Consider the following 21617-nt stretch of genomic DNA (forward strand, 5'->3'; position numbering starts at 1 on the left):
CCAATCCTGTCAAACTGATTAGGCCATCTCTTCACTATGTCTGCCACTGCGTTGAAACTGTCTTGCTCCTTCCCAGCGTCTGATGGGTGCTCTTCTGTTCCCATGGCATGTATCGTGACGACCTGAAGTTGCCTAATACCTTATTAGGCCTATGACAGCGGATTCTGCCACGTCTACCACGAAGAATTCTTGAGCACACCACATCGATCCCTGGTATCGGCATGAAATGGATATAGTTCCAAAACAAGGGATTTCTGTTGCGTTATATGCCGTCAGTCGGACTTTGCATGGTCATAGGTGCTGCTTATATTTGTCATGTGGATACACGTCTCGTATGACCCGAAGGGGAAGGGTATTTCCTCCAGCTCCAGTGTCTATCTTCACCTTCAGTCGATGTTGCCCCTTTCATTTCATTTCATTTCATATATACAGCGCGGAAACAGGTCTTTTTCGGCCCACCAAGTCCGCGCCGCCCAGCGATCCCCGCACACTAACACTATTAACACTATCCTACACACACTAGGGACAATTTTTACATTTACCCAGTCAATTAACCTACATACCTGTACGTCTTTGGAGTGTGGGAGGAAACCGAAGATCTCGGAGAAAACCCACGCAGGTCACGGGGAGAACGTACAAACTCCTTACAGTACAGTGCCCGTAGTCAGGATCGAACCTGAGTCTCCGGCGCTGCATTCGCTGTAAAGCAGCAACTCTACCGCTGCGCTACCGTGCCGCCCTTCATCGATGGGCATATGATGTTCAACACTGCAAATGCCTCATCGCCTATTGCAGGCATCCTGTCCAGACCTGAAATGGTGATTGACAAACACATTTGATCCTTCATCTTGACTGTCACAGTACGATGCATAACCCCCTTGGGACTGTTGCCGTACCTCGTCAACCTGTTTGTATTTGCCACTTGACAATTTAGATGGGCGTATATTACCCTTCTTAGACCTGCAACAACTTGCCCAATGCCCTTTCTTGCCACACTTCCTGCATGTGTCGCGATACGCCGGGCATTGCCTGGGCTTATGAAACAAAGCACATTGGCCACAAGGGTTTTGTCTCTCCTTATCTTGCGGCTTTTGCTTCGTTGTCCCTCTTGTCTTGACTGCATCTATATTGCGAGACCTGGGCTTTAAATCTGCAATGCACTGTCTGCCTGCCGCAATGGCCTCATACTGCCTGCCTAATGTAAGCACCTCTGGAATGGTGTATCCTGCAGGCTTCTGTAGACGATCTCGCTGTAGACCTTCATAGGGCATTGACACAATTATCAACTCAATGATTCTTTCATTGAGCTCGGGATCATTGAAGTTACACTGGAGACTCTTTTCTCGACACCGCGTCACAAATTGATCGAGCAATTCTTCCGGTTTCTGGCGATACCGCATCAACTCCAACCTGTGGACTCTGAAATTCACCTTTGTCCTCAGCTGGCCCTCAAAGAATGTCCATATTTCCTCTGGCTTGTTTTGATCCTCTTCACTCAGACCTGACGCATTCAAACGACGGAGTCCTTCTACTCCTAAGGCAAGTTTTATCTTTGTTGCCTGCTTAGACACCGATGTGATTTCTAAGTCTTCCAGGCACAGTTTCATCCTCTGCTTGGACAGGGAGAACTCATTGGCAATGTCCAGCACTTGCCAGTTCATTTCAGGTAACCGAGTCATGTTACTTGCCATTTACAGCATAAACACGGTAACTTGAAATATTAAATTTGGATTCAAATCAAACGTATCACAGGATTGCACACCTCTTGCTATCGGTATTACTATATACAATAACATGCAATCTACTCATATATATATATATATACATAAATATTTATATATATATATATGTGAGTTTTAAATTCAAACACTAATACAATGTTGCCCTTATTTGCCAAATCTTACTACATTGTGTACAATTATCCACTTCCATTATAATATGTAAACTTGCACACAAATGATTAGGCATTAAGTCTTACACACAAATTATTATCATATATATTTTTAGTCCATATCACCCCACTTCAAGAAGCAGTCTTGCTGTGTAACAGCGTAGTGTAGACCGTTGCTCCACCGCGACGATTTGGCCTCGCACTGCTGGGTCCGTACTCGGCTGCTCCAAGCTGCTAAAGCCGCTGTGCGATCGGGTTTCAGCTGTGGTGCACACCCACTGGTGCTCCCGGCCGCTACCGCATATTGTCGGGACGTGCTGCCACTGCCTGCGGCTGTCCCGACTCTCTGGTCGCCGCGTCGCGCCTTGGTGAGTGTTCAGTCTCTCGGTCTTACCGGTCGCCGCGCCTCTGTGTGTGGCAGATGTCTCCCAGTCGCCGCGCCTCCGTGGGTGGCCGGTCTCTCCGGTCGCCGCGCTTCCGTGTGTGTCTAGTTGCTCTGCCTTCCGAACTTGGGCCTGCACAGGGTTGGGGCACGACGTGGGCCTTCACTCACCACCCTCAGCTGCCTGCATTGTCCCGTCGGCAGCTCGGCGCTGACTTCTTATCAAATACTTACATGTAAAGTGGCCCTGTCGAGCTGCATCCCAGGCATTCTTTACCGAGCTGGAAAGTGTTCATTTTTTTCTATGGCTTTCTTTGTTTTTGTCTACTTATTTTGTTTGTTTTTTTTCTTTACCTTTCTAGGGCTAAATCACACAAACCGCTGCCACCATGTTGTACTTCGTGTTATACCGTTGTTATGACTCTGGAATGACCACGTACACGTATTTAGGGGTTTGAAAGCTGAGCATAAATCCAGGCTCAGTTTATTTCACGGCCACCTGGAACCAGATTGCCCGCCAATATTACGTCATTCTCATATAGACATGTTGCTACGCGGGCAAACAAAATAGTCCTTGTGATATAACAAAAGAGTCCTTGCAATATCACAACAACCCCCCCCCCCCCCACCACTCAACTGCTGCTCACCTACAGGCCAGTGGTTCATTGTGTGTTTGCTCTGTGCCCTGAGCCAGTGAATGGCTGCTTGATGTGGTTGAGACGGAGCTGGAAGAGAGAAACATCCCAATGTAAACGTGAGGTTTCCGTGTTGACAAATGTTTTGTCCAATTCCTCATAAATCCAAGTAAGTATTTCCTTTTTTGGATCCGGCGAAAGAAGGAAAAATCAACAGTGCCATGCAGTCTGTCACGCACAAAATCTTCACCCCCCATGTCGAGAATCACTGAACATTTATGGCAAGACTAAGGTCATTCTGCCAACCATGTCCTTGCCACTAGGGAAAACACTACTCAGACTAATGCCACATTCTTACCCTTGACAATACTCCAAGCAGGTCATGGATCTAGACAAACGCGCTCAATTGTTTTGTGAATTGGCTGGGAGTTTCTGGCTCCACAACCCCTTCAACTGGGAAATTGTAGATTCCCTCCCACCTTCTAGATGAAAAACCGCATCTCCCCCCAATCTTTTCCAACAATTATTTTAAATCTACTTCTTGTTTGTAACACCTCTGCTGAGGGGAAAAAGATCTTTCACATTTAACCTCCTCATAATTTACCTCATCTCAATTCATTCAATCCTCAGTCTGCCCAGTTCCAAAGAGAACATTTACAGTTTATCACATTTTTCCTTACAGCTTAGGTTTTTCATTTCTGGAAACATCCTAATGGATCTTACTTTTTACTTATTTGTCCTCTTCCTTATAAGGTCATAAGAAATAGGAGTAGAATTTGGGTCATTCAGCTTATCGGGTCTACTCTGCCATTCAATCATGGCTGTTAGAAAAAATCTTTTATCATTAGCTTTAACTGTTTTCAACAATATATTAATTAAATGTTTTAGCAAAGGTAACTCTTGATCCTTAACTAATAGCTTCGCTTCCCATTTATAGATAAATTCTTCTGGGCATAGTTATTTTATTTTATCCATTTCAATTTTAACCCATGCTGTTTTTCCACCCTCTTGATAAAAGGATGAAATAAAACTCATTTGTGCTGCCAGATAGTAATTTTTAAAATTTGGTAATTGCAGTCCACCTAATTCAAATTTCCATGTTAATTTTTCCATAGACACTCTTGGCATTTTACCTTTCCAAAGAAAATTTCTCACAATTTTATTCAATTCTTGAAAAAAATTATTTGGTAAAGGTATAGGCAGTGTTTGAAATAAATACTGTAACCTCGGAAAAATATTCATCTTAATACAGTTCACTCTCCCTAGCAATGTAATTGGAAGATTCATCCATTTCTTCAAGTCCTCCTCAATTTTTTTAATTAGTGGTTTATAATTTAGTTTATACAGATTATTTAACTTATTATCTACTTTAACCCCTAAGTACTTCATGCCTTCTTTTTGCCATTTAAACTGACTTTCTCTTTTACATTGATCATAATTACCTTCAGAAAGAGGCATTATTTCAGTTTTATCTTTATTAATTTTATATCCTGATACTTTCCCATATTCTTCCAGTCTGAAATATAATTTTCTTAAGGATTCCAATGGTCTAGTAAGACAAAGTAAAACATCATCTGCAAATAAAGTAATTTTGTGATTTTCCTGATTCACTTTAAATCCTTCAATGTCTAAATCTGATCTTATTAGCTCTGCCAGAGGTTCAATGGCCAATACAAATAAAGCCGGTGACAAGGGACACCCTGTCTACTAGATCTTTCCAAATTAAATGATTGAGAAGATTGGCCATTTGTCACCACTTTGGCTTTAGGTTGTTTATAAAGAGCTTTTACCCAGTTAATGAAACCATTTCCTAATCCGTACTTCTCTAATACTTTAAATAAAAAATCCCATTCTAACCTGTCAAACGCCTTTTCAGCATCTAAAGCAACTGCTACGCTCAATTCCTTTCTTTTCTGTGCTAAATGTAAAATACTTATAAATCTTGCTACATTATCAGATATTTTCCTTTTTTTGACAAATCCAGTTTGGTCCTCTTTAACCAGCTTCGGTAAATATTCTGCCAATCTCCTTGCCAAAGGTTTAGCAACTATTTTATAATCTGCATTCAACAATGATATTGGTCTATAAGAAGATGCATTTAAAGGGTCTTTCCCTTTTTTTAAAATTACGGTTATAATTGCCAGTGAGAAGGATTCTGGTAATGTAGAAGTTTTTTCCGCTTGATGTATCACTTCCATAAATACTGGTAACAACAAATCTTTAATTTTTTTATAGAACTCAGGCAGGAAACCATCTTCCCCTGGAGATTTATTACTTGGTAAAGAATATAATATTTCCTCCACCTCTCTCAAAGTAAAGGAGGCATTTAGTCCCATCTGCTCCTCATTAGAGATTGTTGGTAATTGTATCTTGGATAAAAAATTATTTATCTTAATTTCATCCTTTTCAGATTCAGAATGGTACAGATTAGTGTAGAATTGCTTAAATACCTCATTGATTTCTCTAGGTTTATAAGTAATAATGTTTTGATCTGTTCTAATTGAATTTATTGTTCTTGATATTTGTTCTTCTTTCAGTTGCCATGCCAATACCTTGTGCGCTCTTTCTCCTAATTCATAATATCTTTGGTTAGTTCGTAATATTAGTTTTTCTGTTCTGTAAGTATGTAAAGTATTATATTGAAATTTTTTATTTGCAAGTTGTGTTTTTTTCGTATCTGAAGAAGTTTTCTGTAAGTCTTTTTCTAATACGGTGATTTCTTTTTCTAATCTTTCAGATTCCTTCCTATAGTCTTTCTTTATCTTAGATGAGTAGCTTATAATTTGGCCTCTCAAATAAGCCTTCATTGCATCCCAAACAATAAATTTATCATCAACTGAATTTAAATTTGTTTCCAAAAATAATTCAATTTGTCCTCGAATAAAATCACAAAAGTCTTGCCTTTTCAATAGTAAAGAGTTGAGTCTCCATCTATAGACTGACTGCTCTTTATCTGGCATCGTAATTTTCATTAATAATGGTGAGTGATCCGATAACAATCTAGCCTTGTAATCTATTTGTATTATTCTACCCCTTAATTGAGCTGAAATCAAAAATAGATCTATTCTAGAATATGTATCATGTCTATTGGAATAGAAGGAGTAGTCTCTTTCCCTGGGATGGCTTTTCCTCCAAACATCTATTAAATTTAAATTTTCCATTAAATTCAAGGTTGTCTTCGCTGCTCTTGTCCTTGTCGTTGTCCTTGGTGATCTATCCATTACTGGATCTAAACAAAAATTGAAATCTCCCCCTATCAATATATTTTCATGTGCTTCCGCCAGATTTAAAAAGGTACACTGCACAAACTTCTCATCATCTATATTTGGTGCATATATATTCATTAAGGTCCACAATTCTGAGAAAATTTGACAATGTACCATTACAAATCTACCTACTGGGTCACTTACAATATTTTGTATCTTAATTGGTAGCGTTTTCCTAAATAGGATAGCAACCCCTCTTGCTTTTGAGTTAAAAGAAGATGCGACCATACTTCCTACCCAATCTCTCTTTAACTTTTGATGCTCTTTTTCCGTTAGATGTGTTTCTTGCAAGAAAGCTATATCTACTTCCAATTTTTTCATCTGTGTTAAAATTCTCTTCCTTTTTATCGGTCCATTTAACCCATTCACATTATAGGTTAAAAAATTTAATGTGTTATCCATTCATTCCTTTTTTGCCGATTTTTACACACTTGTATCTTAGCCCAGTCAATACCGCAGCAAGATTTTGCACCTTCCCTCCTATTTTATCTTTGTGCATTTAATGATGTTGGAAAGTCTTAGATTCCCACTCTCTCAGATGTTCCTCCCTTTCCCTCAGGCAGCTTCTTCCATGTCCCTCCTCTCGCCCCTCAAACACTTCTTGCACTCAGATCCTCCCCATCTCTTCCCCCTAAGCCCCTCTTCACTCAGATACTGCGCGTCAGTCCTCTTTACTCTCCCACTCAAAGCCTCCTTCCCCTCTCAGCCCAGTCCCATCCTGCCCCTCAGTCCCTCCTCTATTCCGCTCCATTCAGACTCTCTCCTCACTTCCCTTCGGAACCTCCTGACCGATATCCCTCCCAACTCAGTCCCTCCTCCCCTCGGTCCCTCACAGCTCAGTCCCTCCTCCCCCCGGTCCCTCACAACTCAGTCCCTCCTCCCCTCGGTCCCTCACAACTCAGCCCCTCCTCCCCTCGGTCCCTCACAACTCAGCCCCTCCTCCCCTCGGTCCCTCACAACTCAGCCCCTCCTCCCCTCGGTCCCTCACAACTCAGCCCCTCCTCCCCCCGGTCCCTCACAACTCAGTCCCTCCTCCCCTCGGTCCCTCACAACTCAGTCCCTCCTCCCCCCGGTCCCTCACAACTCAGCCCCTCCTCCCCTCGGTCCCTCACAACTCAGTCCCTCCTCCCCTCGGTCCCTCACAACTCAGTCCCTCCTCCCCTCGGTCCCTCACAACTCAGCCCCTCCTCCCCCCGGTCCCTCACAACTCAGTCCCTCCTCCCCTCGGTCCCTCACAACTCAGTCCCTCCTCCCCCCGGTCCCTCACAACTCAGCCCCTCCTCCCCTCGGTCCCTCACAACTCAGTCCCTCCTCCCCTCGGTCCCTCACAACTCAGTCCCTCCTCCCCTCGGTCCCTCACAACTCAGTCCCTCCTCCCCTCGGTCCCTCACAACTCAGTCCCTCCTCCCCTCGGTCCCTCACAACTCAGCCCCTCCCTCTCTCCCCCGCCCGGCGACCGGACGCCGCCAACCGCCCGCGCACGCGCTCTCTCTCCCGGGCGCGGTGACGGTTGCAAAAGTAGCGCACGCGCAGAGCGGCCCCGCGGCCGGCTGGAGACAGTGCGCCTGCGCACCGCGGCCCCCAACCGTTGCAGCGCGAGGGCAACGATCCCGGCTCCGCGCGCGGGCGGTTGGGGGCGTCCGATCGCTGGGCGGGGGGTGGAGGAGAGAGGAGGGAGGGAGGGACTGAGCTGTGAGGGACCGGGGGAGGAGGGACTGAGTTGTGAGGGACCGAGGGGAGGAGGGACTGAGTTGTGAGGGACCGGGGGAGGAGGGACTGAGTTGTGAGGGACCGAGGGGAGGAGGGACTGAGTTGTGAGGGACCGAGGGGAGGAGGGACTGAGTTGTGAGGGACCGGGGGAGGAGGGACTGAGTTGTGAGGGACCGGGGGAGGAGGGACTGAGTTGTGAGGGACCGAGGGGAGGAGGGATTGAGTTGTGAGGGACCGAGGGGAGGAGGGACTGAGTTGTGAGGGACCGAGGGGAGGAGGGACTGAGTTGTGAGGGACCGGGGGAGGAGGGACTGAGTTGTGAGGGACCGGGGGAGGAGGGACTGAGTTGTGAGGGACCGGGGGAGGAGGGACTGAGTTGTGAGGGACCGGGGGAGGAGGGACTGAGTTGTGAGGGACCGAGGGGAGGAGGGACTGAGTTGTGAGGGACCGAGGGGAGGAGGGACTGAGTTGTGAGGGACCGGGGGAGGAGGGACTGAGTTGTGAGGGACCGAGGGGAGGAGGGACTGAGTTGTGAGGGACCGGGGGAGGAGGGACTGAGTTGTGAGGGACCGGGGGAGGAGGGACTGAGTTGTGAGGGACCGAGGGGAGGAGGGACTGAGTTGTGAGGGACCGGGGGAGGAGGGACTGAGTTGTGAGGGACCGGGGGAGGAGGGACTGAGTTGTGAGGGACCGGGGGAGGAGGGACTGAGTTGTGAGGGACCGGGGGAGGAGGGACTGAGTTGTGAGGGACCGAGGGGAGGAGGGATTGAGTTGTGAGGGACCGAGGGGAGGAGGGACTGAGTTGTGAGGGACCGGGGGAGGAGGGACTGAGTTGTGAGGGACCGAGGGGAGGAGGGACTGAGTTGTGAGGGACCGGGGGAGGAGGGACTGAGTTGTGAGGGACCGGGGGAGGAGGGACTGAGTTGAGTTCTGAGGGGAAGTGAGGAGAGTAAATGGAGAGGAAAGGAGGAGGGGCGGGGTAGACTGAGGGGAAGGAATGAGGCTTTGATGGGGAGAGGGGAGGGTCTCAGCCTGAGGGGGAGAGAGAGGGAGGGACTGTGTTGTGAGGGATTTAGAGGAGGCAGGTCAGACCTGTGAGAGGCTGAGGAGAAGTGGGTCTCAGTCGTGAGAATCCGAGTTGTGAGGAGGGTCTCAGTTGTGAGGGGGGTCTGAGTTGTGAGGGGGGTCTGAGTTGTGAGGGGGTCTGAGTTGTGAGGGGGTCTGAGTTGTGAGGAGGGTCTGAGTTGTGAGGAGGGTCTGAGTTGTGAGGAGGGTCTGAGTTGTGAGGAGGGTCTCAGTTGTGAGGGGGTCTGAGTTGTGAGGGGGGGTCTGAGTTGTGAGGGGGTCTGAGTTGTGAGGAGGGTCTGAGTTGTGAGGGGGGGTCTGAGTTGTGAGGGGGGGTCTGAGTTGTGAGGGGGTCTGAGTTGTGAGGAGGGTCTGAGTTGTGAGGGGGGGTCTGAGTTGTGAGGAGGGTCTGAGTTGTGAGGGGGGGTCTGAGTTGTGAGGAGGGTCTGAGTTGTGAGGAGGGTCTGAGTTGTGAGGGGGGGTCTGAGTTGTGAGGGGGTCTGAGTTGTGACGGGGGTCTGAGTTGAGAGGAGGGTCTGAGTTGTGAGGGCCCGCTGGAAGAGGTTCTAAGTCGTGAGGCAAGGAGGGTCTGAATTGTGAGGGATGAATGAGAAGTGGGTCCGTGTGGGAGGGAGGAGGGTCTGAGTTGAGAAGTTCTGAAGGGAAGTGAATAGAGTAAATGGAGAGGAGTGGAGAAGGGAAGAGTGAGGGGAAGGAAGGGGGCTATGAGGGTAGATAGAAGGTCTGTAGGACAGATTTTCAGTGATGATGGCCTAAGGTAAAGGAAATGAGGATCTGAGTGAGAGAAGATTCCGAGTTTTGAGGAGGGTCCGAGATTTGAGGAGGGTACGTGTTTTGAGGAGGGTCCGAGGTGTGAGGTGGGATTGAGCTGTGAGGATGGACTGAGCTGTGAGGATGGACTGAGCTGTGAGGATGGACTGAGCTGTGAGGTGGGATTCTGTGAAGATGGACTGAGTTGTGATGATGGCCTGCACTGTGAGAATGGACTGAGCTGTGAAGATGGGATGAGCTGTGAGGTGGGACTGAGCTGTGAGGTGGGACTGAGCTGTGAGGTGGGACAGCTGTGAGGATGGACTGAGTTGTGAGAAAGGTTAGACTTGTGAGGGACCGAGGGGAGGGGGGTCGAAGTTGTGAGGGATTGATGGGAGGAGCGTCTGAGTTGAGATGTTCTTAGGGGAAACAAGGAGCATTCGAATAGGGAGGAGGAGGGGCTGAGAGGCGGGAAGGTATCTGAATGGAAGGAAGAAGGATATGAGGAGGCGAGTGGAGTGCTAACTTTGAGTGAGGAGAGCTGAAGGGGGGGGGGGAGATTTAAATTTAGGTGCGAGGGTGGTCTGTGATGCTAGGAGGGATGGGAAAGGAGCTGGGGGGGAAGGGAGGAATATCTGGGTGGAGGGGGTGGGGGGGTGGAATCTAAGATTTGCCTTCATTCTGGGTAAGGACAGAAAGTGCTGAATTGAGCTGAGGTATTTAACGGACTGACATGGACAGGAAACCAGAAATGGATCCACGTCAGAACAGTGGGAGACTGTTAAAGAGGAGGTTCAGGGTAAACAATGTTTCCGAGAAGAAACAGGAGTCGCTTTATTGGTAACAAGGTGTCGAGAGGATGAGAGAACCCAAAGAGAATACAGCATTTTGTGCCGGACACTGAGGACTCAGCGGTGCGGAAAGCCTAAAGGAATGTAAAACATATTTGAGTGAAATTAGAGGGAAGCCCCCCACAGAAAAGCATTCCCTGCTCACTGGCCCTCCCACAGAACAGCATTCCCTGCTCACTGCCCCTCCCACAGAAAAGCATTCCCTGCTCCCTGCCCCTCCCACAAAGAAGCATTGCCTGCTCATTGCTCCGCCCACAGAGCAGCATTCCATGCTCACTGCTCTTCCCACGGAACAGCATTCCCTGCCCCTTTGTCCCGCCCCCCTGACATCAGTCTGAAGAAGGGTCTCGACCCGAAACGTCACCCATTCCTTCTCTCCCGAGATGCTGCCTGACCTGCTGAGTTACTCCAGCATTTTGTGAATAAAAAAATCCCCTGCTCACTGCTCCTCCCAGAGCAGCATTCCCGCCTCATTGCCCCTCCCACAGAGCAGCATTCACTGCTCATAGCCCTTCCCACGGTCCCACCTGTGGAACAGCGCTCCCTCCACACTGCCCCTCCCATGAAGTGGTGCTTTCTCTTCCTTACAGGTGACGGCATCAATGTTGAGGTCACGGGGCCCCATTGCTGAGTTGACGTGCACCCCGCTCCTGCCTGCAGTTGCTGTGATGACATTACAGAAGCAAGGTGTGCAGGCACTCGTCCCTGCTGTTGATACTGGGCCTGCTGGCCCTTCTGTTGGTTGCCCCGTTTCCGGAGGCAGGACGGGGACGAGGCCAATTACTCAGGCTCGGCCCCCTGCTCCCTGGTTTCCTGTCTCACAACCCGTTCAGCCTGCGCTACCCAGCGATGTCCGAAGCAAAGGAAGGCACAGTTTACTGGCAGTATCTTGGCCTCGCCAATCTCATGCCGAACCCCACACCTTCGCTGTATTCCGAGGCTTGTGGCCCGATGGGTAAACTGGGCAGCCACCACACCCGACAGGGTGGCTCATTGACTTCATCCCAGGCCCGGACATCTGATTCGGGCATGTACATCTGCAAATCGGGTTTATCCAAGCTGTCTGGGTGAGAAAGACGCATCGCTGATTCACGTCTCCCACCGGGAGTTGGGCTCGTCTACGCTGGTGAACAAAAGCCTGAGGTTTTCCCCGGGCTTCATGCTGGGCTCAGGGCGCATCATCCAGCTGCACATCCGCTGGGGAACCTGGCAGGACTGCGACGGGTGCGGGGCGGTGGGAAAAGGGAAAAGGGTGGGCTTCTGTTGCGCCACGTTGCGCGGAGAGGACGAAGAGGATGAGCAGGAGGTGGAAGGAGAAACCTTGCCCTGCAGCCTGATGAAACAGTACTTGGGACAGCCCTTGCCCCGACGCGGCGCTGAGCTTAAGTTTGAGATCTGCCGGCGGGCGTTCGGGATGGAAGGGGCGTTGGAGAGGACGGGCACCGTGGAGATGGCCGAGGATTGGTGATTGGTGGTGGAGACTGCTTTGGACTGGCTGGTGCCTCATTCGCTGTTGCTGGAGTTGGTTCTGCTGAATGTACACGACCATGCCCGTTTGACCTACCCAGGCGCTTGGTGTAGTTCTGGCAACACGACCCTACCTTAATAGGTGACGCTTCGGGTCAAGATCCTTCTTCAGATTTCCTTTTCTATTCCTTTCTTCTAGACATGCGATCGGACCCACGGTAGCGTTATGCCTGGTTGCAGTGGAAAAACACCTGCAATGGCAACACTGAATTCGCTACGCACACAGTAAGCCGCATTGGAAGACCTACACTCCACCTGAGGGACCGAGCTGTGGTAGAACTGACGTATATTTCAAACATTGCATCAGATGCAGCGGGGAGCATTTAAGATTCCAAATTTGGAATGGGAATGGTAGAAGCTCTCTTTAAAAATTCCCGAGGTGGACATAGAAAATAGGTGCAGGAGTAGGCCATTCGGCCCTTCGAGCCTGCACCGCCATTCAATATGATCACGGCTGATCATCTAGCTCAGTAACCTGTACCTTCCTTCTCTCCATACCCCCTGATCCCTTTAGCCACAAGGGCCACATCTAACTCCCTCTTAAATATAGCCAATGAACTGGCCTCAACTACCTTCTGTGGCAGAGAATTCCACAGACTCACCACTCTCTGTGTGAAGAAATGTTTTCTCATCTCGGTCCTAAAAGACTTCCCCCTTATCCTTAAGCTGTGACCCCTGGTTCTGGACTTCCCCAACATCAGGAACAATCTTCCCACATCTAGCCTCTCCAACCCCTTAAGAATTTTATATGTTTCAATAGGATCCCCCCCTCAGTCTTCTAAATTCCAGCGAGTACAAGCCTAGTCTATCCAGTCTTTCTTCATATGAAAGTCCTGCCATCCCAGGGATCAATCTGGTGAACCTTCTCTGTACTCCCTCTAAGGCTAGAATTTCTTTCCTCAGATTAGGAGACCAAAACTGTACACAATACTCCAGGTGCGGTCTCACCAAGGCCCTGTACAACTGCAGCAGAACCTCCCTGTTCCTATACTCAAAACCTCTTGCTCTGAATGCCCACACTCCAAAGACGTACAGGTATGTAGGTTAATTGGCTGGGTAAATGTAAAAATTGTCCCTAGTGGGTGTAGGATAGTGTTAATGTACGGGGATCACTGGGCGGCACGGACTTGGAGGGCCGAAAAGGCCTGTTTCCGGCTGTAGATATATGATATGATATGATATGATACCATTCGCTTTCTTCACTGCCTGCTGCACCTGCACGCTTGCTTTCATTGACTGGTGCACCATGACACCCAGGACACGTTGCATCTCCCCTTTTCTTAATTGGCCACCATTCAGGTAATACTCTGCTTTCCTGTTCTTGCCGCCAAAGTGGATAACCTCACATTTATCCACATTATATTGCATCTGCCTTGCATTCGCCCACTCTACTAATCTACCCAAGTCACTCTGCAGCCTCCTAGCATCCACCTCAACACTGAACCCCCAATACCGTGTGCTTTAAGTTTGTACACCAATCTCCTATGTGGGACCTTGTCGAAGGCCTTCTGAAAGTCCAGATATAACACATCGACTGGTTCTCCCTTATCCACTCTACTAGTTACATCCTCGAAAAATTCTATAAGATTCGTCAGGCATGATTTGCCTTTCATAAATCCATGCTGACTTTGTCCGATGATCTCACCACTTTCCAAATGTGATGCTATCACATCTTTAATAACTGACTCTAGCATTTTCCGCACTACCGATGTTAGGCTAACTGGTCTATAATTCCCCGTTTTCTCTCTCCCTCCCTTTTTAAAAAGTGGGGTTACATTAGCTACCTTCCAATCCTCAGAAACTACTCCAGAATCTAAAGAGTTTTGAAAAATTACCACTAATGCATCCACTATTTCTGAGGCTACTTCCTTAAGCACTCTGGGATGCAGCCTATCTGGCCCTGGGGATTTATCAGCCTTTAACCCATTTAATTTACCTAACACCACTTCCCGACTAACCTGGATTACCCTCAGTTCCTCCATCTCGTTAGACCCCCGGTCCCCTGCTATTTCCGGCAGATTGTTTATGTCTTCCTTAGTGAAGACAGAACCAAAGTAGTTGTTCAATTGTTCTGCCATCTCCTTGTTCCCTATGATCAATTCACATGTTTCCGACTGCAAGGGACCTACATTTGTCTTAACTAATCTTTTTCTCTTCACATATCTATAAAAGCTTTTGCAGTCAGTTTTTATGTTCCTTGCCAGTTTTCTCTCATAATCTATTTTCCCTTTCCTAATTAAGCCCTTTGTCCTCCTCTGCTGGACTCTGAATTTCTCCCAGTCCTCTGGTATGATACTTTTTCTGGCTAATTTATATGCTTCATCTTTTGTTTTAATACTATCCTTGATTTCCCTTGTTAGCCACGGATGCACCACCTTTCCTGGTTTGTTCTTTTGCCAAACTGGGATGAACAATTGTTGTAGTTCATCCATGCAACATTTAAATGCCTTCCATTGCATGTCCACCGTCAACCCTTTAAGTATAAATTGCCAGTCTATCTTGAACAATTCACGTCTCATACCCTCAAAGTTACCTTTCTTTAAGTTCAGAACACTTGTTTCTGAATTGACTTTGTCACTCTCCATCTTTGTACACTATTAATGCTGCGAGACTGCATTAAATGTAAATTGAGCTGAAATGCATTGGCACACAAACTGATTCATTTGCATTGGATGAACTACGGTTAGCTGCATTGTAGGAAGAGAGCAAGGTATGAGACAGCTTTTCTGGACTGGTGGCGACAGGACTACCACTCTGGTGAGTCGCATTGAAGGCAAACTGGTTTAGATTCAGAGTCATGCAGCACGGAAACATGCTCTTGGGCTCAACTCAGCCATGCCAGTCAAGATGCCCCATCTCCCTTCATTCTTTTTGCCCATGTTTGGCCCATATCCCTTCAACCCTTTCCGATCCGTGTACCTGACCAAGTGTCTTTTAAATGTTGTTATTGTACCAGACACAACTACCTCTTTTAGCAGCTTGTTCTCTGAATGAAAAACTTGCTCGTCAGATTCCGATCAAACCTGGTTTCTCTCACTTTAATCTATGGGCTCTGGTTTTTTTATTACCCTACTCTGGGTTAAAGGACTGGGCTTTCACCTTATCATAAGTGTATACAGCTCTGTGAGATCCTCCCTTCTCCGCTTCAAGGAATAAAGTCTTTGCCAACCCAACCTCTCTAGCCCTGGCTACATCCTTAGACATATTCTCTATCTTTCCAGATTAATGACGTCCTTCCTAGGGCAGGGTGATTAAGATTGAAAAGTGTACTCCAAAAGTGGCCTCAACAACTGTAACAGTGTCCCATCTTCGGTACTCAATACACTGACTGGTGAAGGTCAATGTACCAAAGGCATTCTTTACCATCCTCTTTACAAAGCTTTTCAGTGTACCTCGGTACACGTGACCATAAAACTAAACTGAAACCAAACTCATTTCGGGTGATCACAGCCGGGATTTAGGGAGGATCCCCTCCCATTTACAGTCTATTGTTTTAGAACCAGATGGGGCAAAGCTCTGGCCGGGACCGGGTAGAATTGTGAAATTTGTCCCATTATTGAGACATTGTCCACTTCTTTGCACTTTCCAGGAGATGGAGTGTTGGTGGCGGGAAACGGCTCTCTCGCTCAGACGCCGCGGGATGGACGCCGGGTTGGGTTGGAGCGCGTTGGGGAGGTCCTCTACTCTCCCAATTGGCCGGCGCCCGGCTGGCGTGGGGTGGGACCTTAGTAACTTGTTACCCTAACTGGCCGTGTCAGATCCTCTTTCTCACCAAAAAGCCAACCTCCTTTATCCATCCCAACAGACCGACCAGTCCCCGTGGCGTGGCTTCGGTCTTCTGTAACACCACGGAGACTAACACCAAGGCGGTAGTTCTCGTTGGAACGGGAGAGGAATCTCTGAAGGAGAACGCGCTGTTCTATCTCCCGGCCGGTTACATGTTATCCTGGCCGCATCTAGTCATCAGGTCCGCCACCGTTCGGGCCTCAGGCGTCTATCTCTGCAGGTCGGGAAACAGGACTCTCGCTTACCACGAGGCGACATGCAAGATGCGGACAAGATCCATATCTCGGACAAATCCATCGGCGTCTCCTCGCTTCCCAGTTGCTTCTTAGAAGTCGGAGACCAGCACTTGGAGTATTCACGGTCTGGAACACTTGGGAGGACTGCGGCCGGTTCGGAGAGAAAGACGTTTGGGATTCTGTTACGCTAGTCCAGTCCTGGGCGACCAGAAACCCATGGCATCTGGTCTTTGGCGAAGCGGCAGTAACTTCCAGGACGGCCTCCCGAGATGGGATTGGAACCGTGCATCGTTCCCCACGTGACCGAATCCCCTTTGCAACTGTCCGGTGTTCCTCCTGATCGATACTCACTTGTTCAACGTCAACGGAACGGTAGCTTTAAGTGTCCCGGCGCCTCAGTCTGCACTCCGGTGACCTGGCGGAGAAATTCCAACGAGGTTTCGCGGGCATATCTCTCCCGACGACGAGGGAGCACTCAAACGTTGGACGATGTGACACTATAAGAGGCGTCCAGAAAGCAGATGAGAGGGTGTACGAATCGGAGGAACTGGCCGGTGCCTTCCACCTGAGGGTGCTGGAACATAACGGAACAATGGCGGCGGCGGGCGGAAAGCAGGGCGCGCTTGGTTTGGTACATCTTGGCTGCCATTGCCTTCGTGTCTGTTTTGCTAATTTTCCTGTATTTTCTATTGCCTACTGCGCCCAGGTGCGGCGCCACCAGGCCGTGCACTGGTAACGTCCACACGTTACAAATACACCTTCATATGCACTAATATCCCAGCAGGCCAATCAGCCCATTCAGATTATGCAAGTTCTGTTTGCCATCCCATTCCTTTCCCCTTTATTCTTTTTCCAAACATCCCCCCATTACATAAATTCATATGTCAGCATAATTAGGCCATTGGGCCCATCAAGTCTACTCCGCCATGCAATCATGGCTGATCTATCTTCCTTCTCAACCGCATTCTCCTGTTTTCTCTCCGTAACCCCTGACACCTGTACTTGTCAACTAATTAAGCCCTTCTTATTCCCATTACCACTGCGGTGCGCACCCACTAACTGACAATCGAGCACACAGATCACCGCAGAACTCAGCATGTCTCGGACCTCCAGCCAGAATATATCCCTGCCCCCCACAACTCCCTGTCTTCGATGACTAAGCTAGTTCTGAATCCATCCGACTAAGTCACCGTGAATCCCGGATAATCCGTTGAATGTTCTGCTCTGGAAGCTGAGCGGCACTGTTGAGATGCATTGGAAACACATATTTGCTGCGTTGCATTAAAATGACACCGCACCAATGCAGTCAGGCTGGAGAAATAACAGCTGGCACTGGACAAAAGCGGACTAAGATGCACTGAATAGACTACATTCAGCTGCGTTGGTGGGAGAGAGCTGCAATCAAGCTGCTGGGCGGTATTAGAAGCAGTGAGATTGAACCACAGGCGGCACGAAGTCCAGTGGTAGGACCAATGCATTAAAGCTGCCGATGCCACGGCGAATTAGTTGCATTGACAAAACCACATTTTGCTGCGTTGGTCTGCAGCACACAATCACCATTATGAACCACGGGATGGAAACGTTGCTGAGACATTCTTGATTGACTGGCAATGGAGAAGCTTCCATTGGCGTCTGCATCAAATAATTTATCGTGGAATTGTCTGGTGGGATTGAGTTGAGTTGAGTTGGAAATCCCTTGAACAACCAGGAGAGAGCTCCCATGGATCTGCACAGCCAACCGTGGGTACCAGGGCAGCTTTGTTCTCAACAAAGGGGCTGCTTTGTGGTGGGGTAAATTTAAAAGATTAAGAATATATATTGGCATTCATGTATAAATGTGAGCAACTTTTCTGTATTATTGATGGAAGGCAGTGTGGCGGGGGCTGTGGCTGAGGGCGCATGCTGTGATGGTGGCAACCAATATAACGTAACTTCGATAATCCAGCATCCACCAGTCATGGAAATCCCGATTTATTCAAGAACTTGAGCCAGGAATGTGGAGCGTACGAACGGAGCCGGATTTTGGACTCTGGCCTCCCATTCTAAACAAAGTGCCCGTCTACAGCTAGTCCCATTTGCCTGCGTTTGACCCTTATCCCTCTCCACCCTTCCTTGCCATATACCTGTCCGAATGTATTTTCAATGCTTAGTAGTACTTCCATATCCCCAGCACTCAGTGAGTGATAAAGTTGCTCCTCAAGCTCCTATTTAATCTTTATCACCTCAACGTATACCTTTGTCCTCTGGTTCTTGATTCCCCTACCCTGGGTAAAAACATGCTGTGCATTCACCTTATCTACAGTAAACCCTGGTGTTTCATTCCACGGCCTTCAATGCGACGAGGACCCTAATTTGTGTCGTTGTTTCAAAGCCCTGTGGAAACTGGCATCGGTAGTTTCCTCATCAACTGTGATTTCACAAAATTTGGGTTCAGTCACATTTTAAGTTTGCGTGCAGTTTTGTTTGGTTTAGTTTAATTTGGCGTAGTTTAAAATACAGCGTGGAAACAGGTCCTTCGGCCCACCGTGTCCGCTCCAATGAATTATTCCCCCTTACACTTGCACTGTCCGACACACCTTGGACAATTTACAATTTTTACCAAAGCCAATTTACCTTCAAAATCTGTACGTGTTTGGAGTGTGGGAGGAAACGGGAGGTCCCTGGGATACCCACGCGGTTACGGAGAGGACGTACAATGTCCGTACAGCAGCCGAGATCAGGACCGAACCCGGGTCTCTGGCGCAGTAAGGCAGCAATTTTACCGTCGCGCCAGCTTGCCGTCCATCCTGAGAAGCCTATTACAGGAAGGATGTGGAGGATTTGGAGGGACTTTAAGAGAAAGTCATCAGAATACTACCAGGGAAGGGTGTAGGGGTCAGAGAGGGTTACAGAGACAGGGGGGGTTGAGAGCCGAGGGGGGGGAGGGGGTTATAGAAGCAAGAAGGGTGTAGGAAGGTATTGCTGAAACAGGAAAGGGTGTAGGAGTTGGAGGGGGTTACAAAAACAGGAAGTGGTATAGGGGTTGGATGGGGTTCATAGACAGAGAGGAGTGTATGGGGTCACAGTGAGTTACATACGTAGGGGTTTAGAGGCAGCTGCAACGTTATATTCTGCCCTGTTTCCATTCTCTATTGTAAAACATGTTGCACACAGGCATGGTATTATTCGCCTCGATAGCACGCAACACAACGTTTTCCCTGTACCCTTGACAGTAAAAAAAGCAGAAACAAACTAAGATAGGGAGAGATGAAGTAGCCGGTGAAGGTTGGAGACGGATAGGTTTGGAGGGTCTGGGTGTGGTTAAAGAGACAGACAGGGCTTTAAGTGCCATGGGGGATACAGAGACCAGGAATGGTGTCGGAGCCAGAATACTTTTGCATAAACCGCCTGTCTATTTGTGTTGTGACTTTGGACAGAGACCGATCACAGCAATACTGTGTGGGGTGAAATACTGCTCTTTGAGCCCTGGACCCAAGGTGCACAACAACAGGCACTTCGGCCCACCACGTCCATGGCGACATTTGTTGCACATCTATTGGTACAGATTTATATTTACCATGTGCACCAAGATATAGTGTTTGCATGCTGCCCAGGCGAATCGTCCACCAGGCTGTGCAAAGTGATAAAATCTGTTAGCGTCTTACAGAGCAAATGTCCACAGTCCTCTTGATGTAGGTTGGAACATCGGCAATATTCCTGGCCGTTGGAAGAATCGTTCAGCAGTCTGATAACAGGAGGGATGAAGCTGTTCCTGAATCTGGTGATTCGTGTTTTCTATGTTTTGTATCTTTTTCCCAATGGGGAGGGTACGAGAGTAAAGGGAGAGGGGATGAATGGTCCTTGATTATATTGTCTGCATTCCAGAGGCAGCGTGAAGTGTAAATGGAGCTGAGGGTGGGTGGGGATTGGGAAGCCGCTCTCTGTAATGCATTGGGCGACATTCACAACTCTCAGCAATTTATTGCTGTCTTGGGCAGAGTTGGTGCAAAACTAAGATGTGTTGCAATCTGTTAGTGTGCAGAAGTTGGTGAGAGACACTGGGGACATTTCGAACTTCCTTTCTCTTCTGAGGAAGACGAGGCATTGCTGTGCTTTCGCGGCCGGGATTTCAATGTGATTGTTCCGGACATGTTGTTGGTGTCACAGTAAACTCTCGCTCTAGCGGACCACACGCGGGAGATATTTTCTGTTGTTACCGATTGTCCGAATAAGGGGGGTTAATATGCACAGTGCTAATGCCAATAAGAATACACTCCACAATAAACAGTAAAGGACCCAAGATACACAATACCTTGGGGCGGCATAGCGCCGTACCAACTCCGAGTAAGGGTATCGCAGTCTGCAAACTGTGATCACCCCAGATTCACTTAGTTTCTCAATAACAATAGGGCTCTTGACCACGACAAACACGGACTAAACGACGGGCTACGAAATGCCTTGGTTACACTTGAGACTTCGAGCTTTGGATTGGCCCTAATAGATTTGAACCATCATTTGTTCATTATGTTTTCAACGTGTGCTGTGTTTACAGATGTGTTATGCTGCTACAGATGTCATCATATCATATCATATATATATACAGCCGGAAACAGACCTTTTCGGCCCACCAAGTCCGTGCCGCCCAGCGATCCCCGTACATTAACACTATCCTACACCCACTAGGGACAATTTTTTTAAAACATATACCCAGCCAATTAACCTACATACCTGTACGTCTTTGGAGTGTGGGAGGAAACCGAAGATCTCGGAGAAAACCCACGCAGGTCACGGGGAGAACATACAAACTCCTTACAGTGCAGCACCCGTAGTCAGGATCGAACCTGAGTCTCCGGCGCTGCATTCGCTGTAAAACAGCAACTCTACTGCTGCGCTACCGTGCCGCCCATGTGTTATGCTGTACAAAACAATTATTGCGTTTTCACTACATACGACAATTAAGATTTGTTTTAGATTTGGAGATACAGCGCAGAAACAGGCCCTTCGGCCCACCGGGTCCGCGCCGCCCAGCGATCCCCGCACATTAACACTATCCTACACCCACTAGGGACCATTTTTTAAAAACATTTGCCCAGCCAATTAACCTACAAACCAGTACGTCTTTGAAGTGTATGAAGTCAGTGAGTTCTGCATGGGTGCAAGAGGTAGCACCAATGCAGTCATGGATGTAGCGGAGGTGGAGTTCGGGGATGGGGCCGGTGTACGTCCGGAACAGGGATTGTTCGACGTACCCGACAAAGAGGCAGGCGTAGCTAGGGCCCATGCGAGTGCCCATAGCTACGCCTCTGGTTTGGAGGAAGTGGGAGGAGTCAAAGGAGAAGTTGTTGAGGGTAAGAACCAGCTCTGCTAGGCGGAGGAGAGTGTTGGTCGATGGGGATTGGCTGGTTCTACGGTCGAGGAAGAAATGGAGGGCTTCGAGACCATCCTTGTGGGGGATGGAAGTGTAGAGTGATTGGACATCCATGGTGAAGATGAGGGAGTGGGGGCCTGGGAACCAGAA

At 48.4% G+C, this 21617-nt stretch overlaps 1 protein-coding gene and 2 pseudogenes across 2 annotated transcripts in view; all 3 read left to right on the forward strand.

Moving 5' to 3' along the window:
- The window catches only part of LOC144589972 (uncharacterized), a 287778-nt gene that overhangs the window by 162315 nt on the left and 103846 nt on the right, over positions 1 to 21617 (forward strand). The window lies entirely within an intron of this gene.
- On the forward strand, positions 10454 to 12177 carry LOC144589974 (uncharacterized; annotated as a pseudogene).
- On the forward strand, positions 15739 to 16856 carry LOC144589976 (protein FAM187B-like; annotated as a pseudogene).

This window comes from Rhinoraja longicauda, unplaced genomic scaffold (genome assembly GCF_053455715.1).
Source record: "Rhinoraja longicauda isolate Sanriku21f unplaced genomic scaffold, sRhiLon1.1 Scf000089, whole genome shotgun sequence".
NCBI classification, from domain to species: domain Eukaryota; kingdom Metazoa; phylum Chordata; class Chondrichthyes; order Rajiformes; family Arhynchobatidae; genus Rhinoraja; species Rhinoraja longicauda.